This window comes from Dunckerocampus dactyliophorus, chromosome 20 (genome assembly GCF_027744805.1).
Source record: "Dunckerocampus dactyliophorus isolate RoL2022-P2 chromosome 20, RoL_Ddac_1.1, whole genome shotgun sequence".
NCBI classification, from domain to species: Eukaryota; Metazoa; Chordata; class Actinopteri; order Syngnathiformes; family Syngnathidae; genus Dunckerocampus; species Dunckerocampus dactyliophorus.
Window position 1 is genome coordinate 6,877,763 of NC_072838.1, and position 13,310 is coordinate 6,891,072.

Consider the following 13,310-nt stretch of genomic DNA (forward strand, 5'->3'; position numbering starts at 1 on the left):
TTTGCAACAATTCTGCAAAGATGAGTGGGCCAAAATTTCTCCACAGCGCTGGAAGAGACTCATTGCAAGTTATCACAAACGCTTGATTGCAGTTGTTGCTGCTAAGGGGGGCCCAACCAGTTATTAGGTTTAGGGGGAAATCACTTTTTCACACAGGGATTTTTTTTCTTCTTTAATCACAAAAAGTTTCATTTAAAAACTGCATTTTGTGTTCAGTTGTGTTGTCATCGACTAATATTTAAATTTGTTTGATGATCTGAAACATTTAAGTGTGACATGCAAACATGCAAAAACAAAGAAATCAGGAAGGGGGCAAACACTTTTTCACACCACAGGAGTATAAAGGTGTCTATAGTGCTGTTATTTTATACCAAGAGTGCTCGAAAAAGAAGGTCGTAAACAGGTTTTCTATGGTCTAACTACGAAAGTATTCCATTTATAAATAAGGAATCCTACTTCGTGGAAATTCACTTATCACGGTCGGGTCTGGAACCAATTACCCGCGATAAACGAGGTACTGTGTTACTGTACGATGTTTCTTATGGGATTTTTTACCATTCATTGATGTACCTAACATTCATGTTTTTGGAAAGCAGGGTACGCCTAACCACATGTGTAACATGGGTGTGAAATATCTCCACAGTGTGCATTTCTAAACACAAAAACGCACGGGTAACTTTCATTCACTGTCCGTGGTAAAACGCATGACTGATAGCAACCAATGCAACATGGAGTTCGTACAGGAATGGAAGTTGTTGCTGTCTTGTGTTTACATTCCATTGGCTTGCATCACATTCCCCATAAGGTTCACCCCAGGATAATTAACAGGAGCAATGGGTAGCAGATGTCAGTCACGCTTTGATGACGTACGCATGTTTGTTTATGTACACTTTTCACACTTGTACACCTACGGCGCAGTTGTGGCTCCAGCATTTACTTCCATCACAGGAAGAATTGTTGGCAATGATTTCAAGTCTTACACTAGCTTGACGTTTGGATTTGCATCATTCCCACCCGGATACCAAATATCATGAAATAGTGACGCACACAGTTTTGTCCCCTCAGGAGTGTGGAGGGGCTGCGGTGGTTTGAAACTGTGACCGACTTGAACCATCTGACACTTTTTCCGGTGTTTTCCTGATCCTTGGGCCCTATGAAATCCGTTTTATTGTTTCCCAAATTCCATTTTAATAAGGTAGAATTCAGTTTTGAACCTTTTTACAATTATTTTAACCACCATAGAGTGTGTGCGTTTTGTGTCCGTTAAATAAATGCGAAAATCCTTACATGTATCGATGAAATACAGTACGCCATTGGACAATTTTGCCCAATGCCGTCGTCCCTCGCCACTTTGTGGTTGGAATTTCACAGCTTCACTCTATCACCTTTTTTCAAAAATATATTAATGAATAAATCATGCTGTTTCGTGGTTCAATATGGCCTATTATTGGTAAAAAAAATATATGCACATTTAAGCAGATTTGATTTGTTGGCCTAAATGAAAGCATTTTCAGGCATAAAAATGGCTAAATGAAGGAAAATACCAATATAAGGCATTCAGAAGACTCATTCAAAGATGTAATATGTAGTATTCTACACTGGTCACTAGGTGTCAGTAATGTTACATTGATGAGACAGCCAGTGCAGGAAGTGCTGCACAGACCAGGAAGTAAACGCTAACAGTGAGTGTGAGTCTATATTATGTGTTATTATGTTTACTCTATTGGGGTAATTTTATCACTTTTTCCAATGTTTTCCTGATTCAGGGGCGCTATGAAATCACTTTTATTTTTTCCCAAATTCCGTTTTGATTTTTTGGAATTCACTTTTTTACCTTTTACACTTATTTTCCCACCATAGAGTGTGTGCGTCAAATGCTAAAATCCCTACATTTACAGATGCAATACACCATTGGGCAATTTTGCCCAGTACAGTCATCTCTCGCCACTTACTGGTTCGAATTTTGCTGCTTCACTCAGTCACAGTTTTTTCTCTGGAACAAGTGGAAGAGGTGCGGGCAAGAAGAGGTTGACAGCCAAGATGTCCTCCATGATGGACAAAGACTGCGACCCCCTTCATCACACACTGACTGCACTAAGGAGCTCCATTAGTGACAGGACGATACATCCAAAGTGCGTGAAGGAGCGGTATCGCAGGTGCTTTCCTTCCTGCAGCTGTCAGAAAACTGCTCCAAAAATCCTGTGCAATAAACCGTGCAATAAACCTGTGGCTTGATCAACATGTAAAAACAGCTGTAAACCTGGAATTTCCCGTTGTGGGACTAATAACTGCATATCTTACGTTATCTTAATAGTCATTGCTATTTCATGGCTGTATTTTTGGGCTTCCTTAAGCATTTTCAAGCATAAAAAATGGCTAAATGAAGTAAAAGTACAATTGTAGTATTCTATGCTGGTCACTAGGTGTCGGTAATGTTACTGTGATCTCACAACAGGAACAATAATCCCTAATAAAAATTCTTCACAAAAACATGAGCTATTGTTGCGGCATCACTTCCCATCCGCCTGCCACTCAGCTCCACTAGGAAACACATTTACAGCAACGCACACAAGCACAAGTCTTACTTACGTCTTCAATGGCTTATTTACTCTTATCATGTCTACTATATTGGGTAATAGGAGTGTAAACGTGACTATAGGGGCGTTATTTCATGTCTAGAGGGCTCTAATAATGTTTAAAACTGCATTTAGAAGGTTTTCTATGCTCTAACTATGAAAACCAATTAACCGCGATAAACGAGGGAGAGTGAAGCCGCGAAAGCCTACACCAACTCTTTCTGTTGCTGAAATGTCCTTACACTTGATATAAAAAAAAAAAGCCAACCTTGAAATTGTACGTTCTGATTTTGTGAAAATAAACGACAAGCAGGAAAAAAGGTACATTGGAACATTTTGGAAATGGTTGTTATGGTGCGCGCATGCAGGTTACTTTCACTCACAGCTGTACCTGATCCGGAGTCTGTTTGTTTCTGGGAAGTCAAACAGAATTTCCCCTCAAATCAGGATAAACAAGTCTAAATAGTACGTGGGCTAAGGATGTCTACAGTCAATTATAGAGCTGAGGGTTGTGTCGTATATACAGCGGGCTGGAAACAAGAACGATCGTATGATCCTGAGCAGGGAAGCCAAATAGTAGGAGTGGTGTCACGAGGGGATTGCGGGGAGCGAGCTAAGAGTATGCACGTTACACACTTAGGGTGGGTCTCACTGACTCTTTGAAAATTGGTCTGACCAACTCATACACCTTTCCCCCTCTAATTATTTCCAGATTGGCCCAATGTTGAAGCTGGAAAGGCTTCAAGGGCTTCTCCCATCTGGGTGTGTGTGAATGCAGTAAGAGGGAACAGGGAAGCAGGGTGGGCAAAAGGGGTGGTGATGTGAAATGCCAAAATGCTACCCCAAGCCTCAAGAAAGGACTCTGGAAAACAAACAAAAAAACCCTCTTATGTGTTATGTCAGTGCTTTTTGGGCCTTGAGGAACTCTCAACTCCATTGCGCTCCCAACCTGGTGTGTCTTATCCAGCCTGTCAAAGGCGAGGCACGCATGTTCTCACTCTATGCCGCTGGTATTTCCTCTAAGACCTGGTCCAGCTGTAGTCATTGGGCATAGATCCAGGTCTGCCAACTCCTCACAAGGCCATACAGTCCTCAGCTTTATCCAGTATAGACCAGGATGCCTTTAGTAACGTAAAGCAAAGTCCAGGTCGTAGGATTTGTTGCCTCTTAACTCAATCAATATATCAGTAGTTCATTGCTGGTGTCGCTAATGCTACCCGAATCCCTAATCCTGGGCTTTTTCATGGACTTCCTATGCATTTTACTTAGGTCCACTTGTGTTGGCTTAATTGCAGACTCTGGGGATCTACAAAACAAGACTCAGGAGGACAAGAACTTGATGTATTGCTGTCAACTACTGCCCTAGGATGGCTTCTTTTGCAACCCTGTGTGGAACTTGAAAAACAAGTGTGAAACCCAAGGAACAGGATAGACAGAAAATAAGGAAAGGTGCATCTTTCTGTACACAGTACAACCGTGTACCGTTCAATCCGCCCTTACGGACCGCGGTTTTGCGATGTCCAGGCTGGCGAAAAGCCCTCCCCTCGAAGCAATGTACCATTTCCCACACCGTACATATTTCAAGTGACGGACAGTCCGCCTTAAACCGGATGAAAAGGCGAGGCATTTGGCGAGTACGCAGGGGTGTGAGAAAGTGTTTTCCCCCTCCCAGGTTTCTTATTTTTTTGCATGTTTGTCACACTTGTCACACAATGTTTCAGATCATCAAACAAATTTAAATATTAGTCATGACAACACTACAAAGTCTTCATTTTGTTTTTCTTCAGCCATTCAGAGGTGGACTTGCTGGTGTGTTTTGGATCATTGTCCTGCTGCAGAACCCAAGTTGGTTTCAGCTTGAGGTCACCAACAGATGGCCGGACATTCTCCTTCAGGATTTTTTGGTAGACAGCAAAATTCATGGTTCCTTTTATCACAGCAAGTTTTCCAGGTCTGCCCCAGACCATCACACTACCACCACCATATTTTACTGCTGGTATGATGTTGTTTTTCTGAAATGCGCCGTTACCTTAACACCAGATGTAATGGGACACACACCTTCCCGAAAATTTTGTTTCGTAAGACCACAGAGTATCAACAAGATGCTTACTGGCTAAATTGAGACGAGCCTTAATGTTCATTTTGTTCAGCAGTGTTTTTGGTCTTGCAACTTGGTTTTTGCCAAGTGTCTTTCTTATGGTGGAGTCATGAACACTGACCTTAACTGAGGCAAGTGAGGCCTGCAGTTGTTTGGATGTTGTTGTGGGGTCTTTTGTGACCTCTTGGATGAGTCGTCGTTGCACTCTCGGGGTCATTTTGGTTGGCCGGCCACTCCTGGGAAGGTTCATCACTGTTCCATGTTTTTGCCATTTGTGGATAATGACTCTCACTGTGATTTGCTGGAGTCCCAAAGCTTTAGCAATGAATTTCCAGACTGATAGATCTCAATTAATCTCAGTTATGTTTTTAACTGGGGGTGGGGCAATCACTTTTTCACGCAGGGACATGTAGGTTTGGATTTTTTTTCTTCCTTAATAATAAAAAGTTTCATTTAAAAACTGCATTTTGTGTTCAATTGTGTTGTCATTGACTAATATAATTTTTTTTTTGATGATCTGAAACATATAAGTGTGACAAACATGCACAAAAATAAGAAATCGGGAAGGGGGAAAACACTTTTTCACACCACTGTATTGGCTATAACAGCCGTGTGTTGGCAATGCAAGAAGGCGCCCCGGACCCGGTGGATCTCCTCAGCTACCATGCGTGACGTTGAGGTGCGGTGCATCTGTTTTTGAACACAGCTTGCTGCCATTGTTCAGAAGAGAGCGTGACAACAGTTCTGCACACTGCAACTATTAACGCTGCACTTCAGGTAAAGAACTTCACTAAAAACAAAACGCAGTCGCCCTTCGCTACATCGTCCCCTCACTCTATCGCCGTTTTTTGAACATTAAATAAATAAATGATCGCTGTTTTGTGTTTGATTACGGCCTAGTATTAGTCAGAACATATGCATATTTAAATACATTGTACATATTTTTTTCCCAAATGAAGCTTTTTTCAAGCATAAAAATGGCTAAATGAACTAAAATACGAATACAGTATAAGCCATTACGACCAACATGTGAATGTAGTACTCTATATTGGTCACTAGGTGTCAGTAATTGTTCATTGAGTACCAGACTTGAACAACCTGCTTTTATTGCAGATTTAAAATGATCTCACAACAGGAGCAATAATAATAACATAATCATAATAATAACACAGGTTACAACTCTCAAATCAACTCTGAACCTCCAACGTCACTTCCTGTCCGCCATCAATTCTGTTCCCCTACAAGGTCTTAAATATTTTCTGTGATTATGTCTACTATATTGGGTAATATGAGTGTAAAGGTGACTATAGGGGTGTTATTTCATGTCTAGAGGGCTCTAATAATGTTAAAAAACGTATTTTGGAGATACTTTTCAGAAATTCACTTTTTGTAGTCAGGTCCGCAAACGATGGATTACTGTAATCATCGTCCTGTTCAAAGTCTTATTGTTGCACTTGCACCTTCCTAAAAAGAAACGGTAAACCAGGGGTGTCTGAAGTGCTGCCCGGGGGCCATTTTCGGAACGCAGCGCAGTTCCTACCCAGAGAAGCTCATGCGAACCCCACACAGAGATGTTCCATCAGGGCCCGGAACCTAGACCTCCTGACAGTGCGGCCAACATGCTGACCACTTTTGCAATATGACAACATTGGAATGTGCCTGTGCCATCGGAGAAGAAACAAACCAACTGATGAAATCAATTGGTCATTCCGGGGGCTTTACGTGCCGGGACCACAAATGGCGGAAATCCATGAGCAATTGGAGATATTAAGTGTTTATTTTTGACTTGCCCCCTCCCCCTTTCCATAATGTTTCTGTAAAATGAACTACTGTTCCTGATTGCATGGCTGAATAGGTGAAGGTGTGATGTATTTATGCGTGTTATCTAAATCAGCCTCAGGTGCAACCGTACTCTCACGCATAAAACACCATTCCTGAACGAGTCCCTTCTCAATCCAACTTTTCCCTTCTGTTCGTGGTCTGCATGACCGTGTAACACGGCCCACAACACAGTCTGCACTTGTTGGAGGAGTGAAAGTAGGCGCAAACGCTTGCCAGTTGCTCTGTTTGCAGCCGCTGCTCGGCTGCAGGAAAAAAAACACAGACACCTTCTCTGTTGCTCCCGCCATCTCTCGGACCGTCTGGCTTGACATAATGAGCGTCAGGCCCCCTGTTTTGTCTTTTCAGATGCGTGTCCTCCGCTTGGTTTCTCCCTCTTGTGGAAAACCATGTCTGCTTTAGTGCTTTGCATTCCTGCGGTTTGACTGGCACTTCCTGCCATGAGCGAGAAGTACGGTTGTAGACATTCCTTCAACCCTTGTAGATTTGTCAAAACTGTTTTTCTGCCCTCACATTTGTGGTTGGGATGTAACGAAAAACCTGTGGAAAAACCGAATTGTGAAGTATTGTCAAGCGGTGCCTCTCGGATCGCTTTTGGTGATGTGGTTGGCACATGCCACCCAATTAATGCCATTGGTTTCTGGAATTTATCACATAAAGAACAATGTGAATGCTGAAACGCCGAACTGAAATGGAAAATAAATTCGAAAATATCGTAGCAATGTGTTGAAATCTATTCACCGACTGAAGATCGAACCAGCAACTATCAGGACGAGAGACGACCGCTCTACGGTCTGAGCTATGCCGCCGTGCACAGGATAAGCAGAACGTTCCTTCCTGATAGATAGCCAGCGTGCTCTTTTTTTGGTAGCTGTCCTGTTTGGCAGCGTGGTCATGCAGTATAGATCGGTTCTATGTTGTACAACTCTGGTCTCCTTCTGTTGTCATTGTCCGTCCATCCGTCCATCTTCTTCCGCTTATCCGAGGCCGGGTCGTGGGGACAGCAGCCTAAGCAGGGAAGCTTGTCTCCTTGGCTCCCCAGGGAGGTGTCCAGGAGGCATCCTGTCCAGATGCCACTTTTATTTTATTTGTGAAAATGCAAAAAAGGCACATTTCTGTTTCCAGCATCCAGAGGCGTAAAATACATAGAAATGTGCCATTATTGCATTTTCACAAATAGAATCAAGTTTTCACAAATCTGAAACGGCGTTATAATGAACGTATAGCCAGTGTAGGATAATCAAGTCCAGGTCTGAGAAGTCTAGTCACAGTGGTTCTCCAACTGGACCAGGTCTAACGGCACATAAAGTGAATTCCACCTGATATGGACTCGGAGGCTGACGAAACCGGAAGCTAACTTCAGCGTTGTAAAATGTCTTTGAACGTCTCTCACTTGCATAAAAGCCATGTTTAGAGTAAAAAAGACCTTTTATGGCTTTTTATTGAGGCCGACCTCAGGATAACATTCTAGAACGCTCTCCCAGAAAACTGGATGAGCCGGAAATACAGGAAGTTAACAAAGGCTTGCAATTGTTTCTCGGGATTACCTCTCATCTTTTTTTCATCATGTCCCCTTATGGGCTCCGTAGAGTACGACCTATTATTAATAAAAAAAAAAAAAAAATGCCATAAAAAAAGGAACAACATGGAACTCTCCCAATGCTAATGTGTGAGTCTATGTTATGTCTTACCTATGTTTTATGTCTTATTATTTCTGCTGTATTGGGTAATATGAGTGTAAACGTTTCCAGGCTTATCCAGGTTTCTCAGACTAAACTTAGCTCCGAAATTTTTGGTTCATCGGGGCATCATCTCTTTTCGAGAAACACCTGAAACTAACACTAGTCAAATTTTTACTTTAAAACAGAATGCTTTATGAAGTGCACACAGACTAAGTTCTGGGTGGGTGCAGGCATGTAAACACTTGGTTTGGGTTCGGGAAGTGACTGAGCTCAAGAATTAATTCAGGAAACAAATTCAACACATTTTTTCCTGATTTATTCTACTTTTACAATAGTTTTCCCTGCTTCCAGGGTCAAAAAGCGTCTCTTATAATAGCCTCAAAGGTAAAAGTACCCATTGATGATGCATGATCACTGCACAGGGATTGCTAAAGACAGGAGTGCTTCATGCTTTTTAACATATTCTTAAAAGGAGACGTCACACAGTTCACACAGTTCTGAGTTTGTTCTCCCTGCGCTGGCATTCATTACACCACTGTACCTCCACCACAAGGCCTCCGTGATTCATTAATGACCGTCTCATGAATAGGATGTCAGGAATTCCATCCAAAATTACAGTGTCAAGTCAAGAGGAGACCGTCACAGGTAGATTGCGTACAAACAAGAATCTGACCACAGCCGGTACAGAGTGTTCTGACATCATTTGAGTGTGCATGCAGAAAAACAGAGGGAACGGGAAGAGACAGATTTGCTGGCTGGCTAAGCAGGAATGTACCAGACTTAAACAACATCCTGAGAGAACAGAGGAGGAGGCGACCACTGTGATTCCATCCAGGCTGCTATTTTTAGCCGTTTACCTCACCTCCTTAAAGGCAAGGTGTTTTTGTAACCCTAGTGGGTCTCCTGCAGGCCAAATGTTTGCAAAAAAAAATGCAATGTGCTGCCGCCAGCTCTGAGCTGAATGTATAAAAGTGAACTGTGTAATGCTGATATCGTACTCACAGGAGGTTAGGGATATTTCAGTTGCATTTCAGGATGAACCTACTATGTACTACTGTTCAGACTTTACAGATTGCTTGCCCGTTATGGTGCTGTAATGCAAACAGTCATAAACCAGTGTTTCTCACCTCAAGTCTTTGCTTCTTTTTGCTGACCGTGGCTGCAAAATAACCCAAAATGGAGCCAAAGAAAGCCGCAAGTGTTAAAAAAGGTGAGAAATACTATTGAATTCATGAAATAACTCATACCGAAACCGAATTTGGTTTCCGCGTTGATCTCGCTGCATGTGTTCGTCAGCAATCGCGTCTTCAACGAAGGTAAAAGTAACTTTATATGTTTATTTATTCCTTTCATTCGTCAATTTTATGTATTTACAATAGTTTTCTGCAGGAACGACTATAATAAAACATGTAAAAACATGTTTTGGGTTAACATTTATGAGACATGTGGCGTAACTGTGTTAGTTAGCAAAGAACTACAGAGTCAACTGCTGATGACATCATAAACAAGTAATGGAGCTGACTTCTGCTTGCTGTTTCCATTTATTAGCAAGGTGCTAACAAGGCTGTTTTCCTATAAAAATACATTAACAACGCAGTTGGACTCAGGAAGTGTATTAATAACACGACAAGAGGCATCCCATATTGTACGCTAACCAGAAAATGTACGCAAACCCAGGTTAACACCTCTACAAGGAGGCATCCCGACCAGATGCCTCAGTGAGGAGTTTCTCCGAATGACAGTGCGTTTCACCTTATCTCTAAGGGACAGCCCAGCCACCCTACGCTTGTACCCGCAATCCTGTCCTTTCGGTCACTACCCAAAGCTCACGACTATAGGTGAGGGTAGGAACGTAGATGGGCCGGTAAATTCAGAGCTTTGCCTTTCGACTCAGCTTCCTCTTCACCACAACATCGATGCAGAGTTCGCACCACTTCAGATGCCGCCCCAATCCGCCTGTTAAACATGTGTTCATTCGTTAACTCACTTGTGAAGAAGGCCCAGAAGTTCTTTGTACTGATTTCATTGCCGACCCTGAGATGGTACTCCACCTTTTTCAGGTGAGAACCATGGACTCAGACTTGGAGGTGCTGATTCTCCTCCCAGCTGCTTTACTCTCGGCTGCGATCCGATCCCTGACCACATCATCTGCAAAAAGCAGAGACCCGATCCTGCAGCCACCAAACCGGATCCCCTCAATGCCCTGGCTGCGCCTAGAAATTTTGTCCATCAAGGTTATGAACAGAATTGGTGATAAAGGGCAGCCCTGGCGGAGACCAACCCTCACTCTAAATGAGTCAGACTTATTACCGGCAATGCGGTCATACAGGAAGTAAACAGCCCAAATTAGGCGGTCCGGTACCCCATACTCCCGGAATATTCCCCACGGGATTCCTCCACAGTTGAATGCCTTCTCCAAGTCCGCAAAACACATGGTCCCGTACACCCTCAAGGACCCTGCCAAGAATGTAGAGTTGGTCCACAGTTCCACAACCCGGACGTAACCCAGACTCCTCCTCCTGAATCCGAGATTCATCTATCCGGCGGACCCTCCTCTCCACAACCTTACCAGGAAGGCTGAGGAGTGTGAAAAAGGGACCACCACCCTGGTCTGCCCCGCCTCCGATGTCCCTGTCATGCTACAGAGTCATGTCAACCAAGGCAGCCCCACAGCATCCAGGGCCTCAAGAAACTCTGCGCTCCGGATTCCCCTGTTGTATTATGTCAGCTAAACACAAATATAGGTTCATATTATACAATATTATGCAATATTTTGTCTTTACATAATACAACTTGTCGAATGAGGTTGAAAAGAACACTGAAGTTGTCTCATGCAATGTCATTATCCCCATGATAGGAGCAAATTGACAGCTAAGAACTTTGCTGACAAACAGTTGCACTCAAAATGTTTAAGGTCATTATCAAACAACTAACAAAGCATCAAGGTTTTTTGTGACACACAGATTTACGGAAATTCTACTGTAGCACGAGGGCCACTGACCAGTCTGCAGAGATTTTTTTCCCCCCCTTTTCCGGTATTACAGTATTTTACAGGGGAAAAAAACTGCAAAGGCTTTGGCCCAGCATCAGAACTTTGATGTTTGGTGATAGCTAAAGAAAACATAACTGCGGAGAACTCAATACTAGAGGCTTAATCGGCCAATGAAAACAGATGGGATAACAAACAACAGTATAAAACCAAAGATTAAAGGTGAACTCATGTCTGGGAGACCTACATGGTTATATCACCTCAGCAAAACCTAAATCCCTGTGTGCCAACTGTTGCACTTTCCCGGACATGTTTTTTCCCCTTTTTCTTACTGTGAATCCAGTTTTACAGCCTTTTTGGTTGGTAATATTGAGAATAATATTGACATACATTTGCAGAAGAAGTTCAAAGATCTGGGCCCAGGATGAATAAGGTGTTCTGAACAGGGGTATTGACAAACCTGAAAATACACACGTTTTAATAGAAGATGACTGACTCACTTACACCTGCACTCATGCATCGGATGTTTGTGTGAGTAAGAGCATATTAAAAAGTGCTTTGGTTGGACAGACCTGAGCTGCAGCCAAAAGCACCAAGCTGAGCTCCAATTCCAGTCAAACACCTTCACTCACTCTAGCTGTCGTACTGTAACACAGGATGTAATTAACTCTGCATATCCTGCAGTCTTTGGAGTCAGGTGGCTTGGGTTCCTGCCAGTGTATATGGACACCAAAGAGACCGAGGTTAAATGTGCCATGCCTCCTTGGCTCCGAATGACACTTTTTCCACCCAAAAAACATCACAACCACCAAAATAACATTAAAAGGCATATTTCCCGTGTTAGATGTGTGCTCGGATGTTGACATATTTACACTTTTGTACATTTTTTGTTACTAAAAAACAAACCGGTCGGAGACTGGAGACGAAGGAGGAAGTGACGTCACTTTGATAAACCTCCCTCTCAGCGTTTTCAAGTTGCTGTGGTGCTTTTTGCCTTCATTTTCTGTTGTTGTCAGGTGGAACACTCGAGCAGATGGAGTAATTCTGTTCACACTTCCAAAAGATGTCATTCGCCGCATCAGATTCTTTGGTATTATGTTTGGCATGTTTCAAGGACAGTTGTTTTGATACTGCGCCTCAGATAAAGGAAAGTTTGGGACGCCATTCATCCATCCATTCATCCATCCATCCATCCATCTTCTTCCGCTTATCCAAGGTCAGGTCACGGGAGCAGCAGCCTTCCCAGACTTCTCTCTCCAGGGCTACTTCATCCAGGTCCTCCCGGCGGATCCCGAGGCATATTTCCAGGCCAGTTGAGAGACAAAGTCTCTCCAACGTCCTGGGTCTGCCCCAGGGGCTCATACCAGTCAGACACGCCCTGGAGAAACACGGTCGAATGCCTTCATTCCAGTTTGGGACTAAATATTTGCTTCTACAATCAGCTGTCTTGACTATCTTTCTTCGACCCAGACTGGGGTCTGCAAATGAAAATCAAAAACCTTAGACCGTGGAAAAGCGTGCCAAGGTGGCAGAAAGTAAATCCATATTTTTATTCTACTCGATATAGTGTACAACAAGTAGTGTCCCTCATGTGTTGCGGTTAATTGGTTCCAGAACCGACCGAGATAAGTGAATTTCCCCGAAGTAGGATTCAATATTAATAAACTGAATATTTTCATAGTTAGAGCATCGAAAACCTGTTTATGACTTTCTAAATACGGGTTTTTAACATTAATGGAGCCCTGTTAGCGTTGCATCACATGGTGCAGGCTACGGGCATCACTGCAGGGACATAACAGACGGCCGCCGCTAGCATAGCAAGCTACCCAGCTCACTAGTTAGCCTCTCCAAATTAACTTATTATAAACTGAAGAAAGTGTTTCAATCAGAGAGGGGAAGAAGGACAAAGAAGCTGAAAACGTACCACTTCCACACGGAATGAGAGGAGCACCTTTTTTTCACTCCATCCCAGCCATGACATGTCCGTCTCAGCCATGGCCTGTCGGCTTGGCTCTGCTGGCTCAGTAGCCGGTCCAAATGCAGTGTGAAAGGTAATGTAATCTAATATCATGTCTCATTACATTACTGATACCAAGTGACCAGAATACTACATGTAACTTGTCATT